This window comes from Miscanthus floridulus, unplaced genomic scaffold (genome assembly GCF_019320115.1).
Source record: "Miscanthus floridulus cultivar M001 unplaced genomic scaffold, ASM1932011v1 fs_246_2_3, whole genome shotgun sequence".
NCBI lineage: Eukaryota > Viridiplantae > Streptophyta > Magnoliopsida > Poales > Poaceae > Miscanthus > Miscanthus floridulus.
Genome location: NW_027096452.1, coordinates 6273 through 9098, shown reverse-complemented (window position 1 = coordinate 9098; position 2826 = coordinate 6273).

The window sequence follows — 2826 nt, the reverse complement described above, 5'->3', positions numbered from 1 at the left end:
TTGTGATCATGGTTGATTTTTCTTGCTACTCTTGGGTGTTTTTCATGGAGGGTAAGGATGAGGCTTTTTCTCATGCTCGAGATTTGATTCTAAGGTTGCAAAATGAGTTCCCTAAGAATGCCATGAGAGCGATTTAGAGTGACAATGGCACAGAATTCAAGAATACTCATTTTGAAACCTTTTGCTCTTCTTTGGGTCTCGAGCACCAGTTTTCCTCTCCCTATGTCCCTAGCAAAATAGTGTTGTCGAGCGCAAAAAACGGACTTTGGTTGAAATGGCTAGGACAATGCTCGTTGAGCATAGGACTCCTAGGAGATATTGGGCCGAGGCAATCAACACCGCTTGCCATGTTTCAAACCGCATTTTCCTTCGAGCCTTTTTGAAGAAGACATCTATGAGTTGTGGTTTGGGCGGCCACCCAAGGTAAGCCATTTTAGGGTGTTTGGATGCAAGTGTTTCATCCTCAAGCAAGGTAATTTGGACAAGTTTGAGTCCAGGTCCTCCGATGGGATATTTCTTGGTTATGCTTCTCATTCTCGAGCTTATCGTGTACTTAACCTTGAAACTAACCATGTCATGGAGACCTGTGAGGTCACATTCAATGAAACCATACCTTGTGCAACCCCTGTCTTTGAGCGTGCAGGTGAGGATGAGCTTGGTGAAAGCATCTTTGAGGAGGAGGAGTAGGAAGATGCCGATTGGGGTGATCCTGACCTGACTCCACCGGCTGCCCCTCTCTAGCCTGCGACGACTACTTCGGCTCATGGTCCCGATCCCTCTACTTCCACTTCTTGGGGGCCGTTAGAGCAGCTTCCTCAGCCTGTGCCAGCTACACCAGAGGAGGCACCAGCTACTATTGAGGGGGAGGCGACTTCTTCCAGGGAGGCACCACGCCACATTCAGCGTCGCCATCCACCTCAGACCATGGTTGGCAACATCAACCAGTGAGTCACGCGGTCCAGGTCATATCACATCTCACACTTTGCTCATTCTGCATTTGTTGCTTCTTTTGAGCCTTGAGATGTTGGACATGCTTTATCTGATCCTGATTGGGTTAATGCCATGCATGAGGAGTTGGAAAACTTTGAGAGAAACTAGGTTTGGGTTTTAGTACCACCTCCACCAGAGTGCCATCCCATAGGAACAAAATGGGTCTTTAAAAACAAATAGAATAAAGATGGGGTGGTAGTGAGGAACAAAGCTAGGTTGGTAACCCAAGGTTTTGCCAAAAGGAAGGAATAGACTATGAGGAGACTTTTGCTCCTGTAGTTCGTTTAGAGGTGATTAGAATCCTTTTAGCTTTTACTGCTTCAAAGGGTTTTAAGCTTTTTCAAATGGATGTCAAAAGTGCCTTCTTAAACGGCTACATAGAGGAGGAGGTCTATGTGAGGCAACCTCCCGGTTTCGAGAACCCAAAGTTTCCAAACCATGTTTTTAAACTTCACAAGGGTTTGTATGGTTTGAAACAAGCCCCAAGAGCATGGTATGAGCATTTGAAAACCTTCTTGCTTAACAACGGTTTTAAAATGGGTTCGGTTGATAAAACTTTATTTCTCCTCAAGCAAGGCAATGACACTCTCTTGGTTTAGATTTACGTGGATGATATCATTTTCAGTGGCACTTCTCATGCACTTGTTGCCCAGTTTGCAAATCTTATGAGCAGGGAATTTGAGATGAGCATGATGGGAGAGTTGACCTTCTTTCTTGGGTTGCAAATCAAGCAAACCCGAGAAGGGACGTTCGTGCACCAAGGGAAGTACACTAAGGACGTGCTGAAGAAGTTTGATATGGGTGAGGCCAAGCCTCTTTTGATGCCCATGTCAACCACGATGGCGTTGGATTCTGATGAAGAAGGAGAAGCTGTGGACCAGAAGGAGTACCGCAACATGATCAGGTCCTTGCTCTACTTAACGGCAACGAGACTAGATATATAGTTTGCTGTGTGTCTATGTGTGTGCTTTCAAACTTTGCCACGCACGTCTCATCGCCAAGCCATCAAAAGGATCATGAGGTACCTCCGATTCACTCCTAAGTTTGGGCTTTGGTTTTCTACTTCTTCCTCAATCTCTCTTTGCGGTTATTCTGATGTAGATTTTGCTAACTACCTCTTAGATAGAAAGTCCACGTCGGGGACTTGTTAGTTTCTTGGTTCTTCTTTGGTATCTTGGTCCTCTCGCAAGCAATCCAGCATAGTGCAATCCACCACAGAAGCTAAATATGTCACTGCCGCTAGTTGTTGCTCCTAGCTGCTTTTGATGATAGCCACTTTGAGGGATTTTGGCTTAGATTTCACTAGAGTGCCTCTGCTTTGTGATAGCACAAGTGCCATAAGTGTAGCCAAAAACCCAGTTCTCCACTCCAAGACCAAACACATTGATGTGCGCTTTCACTTCTTGCGTGATCATTATGAGAAAGGAGACATTGACCTTTGCCACGTTGACACCCAAAATCAACTTGCAGATATCCTTACAAAACCCCTCGACCTAGCATCCTTTGCCTGCTTGCGAGGGGAGTTGGGTGTGTGCTTCCCTTTTTACTGGAGGGAAGTTTTGGCTCTTGTACTATAGTTTTTGGTTGTTCTTAGTTTTCTTGTTCTTTCTTTTGTTTTTGTATCATACACCTTTTGCATCGCATCATGTATTATAGTGCATCGTGAGCTTCATGTGTATATCTTTGAGAATGAGACTATGCTCCTAGTGATAGATGCTTATGTGATACATGATGTTTGTATGGCTAGCTTAGGCTCTTTTTGATCATGTGATACACTTTTGATGAGCTATGCCTGTTTTCAATGTGAACTTGATATATAATTGATAAATCTATAAA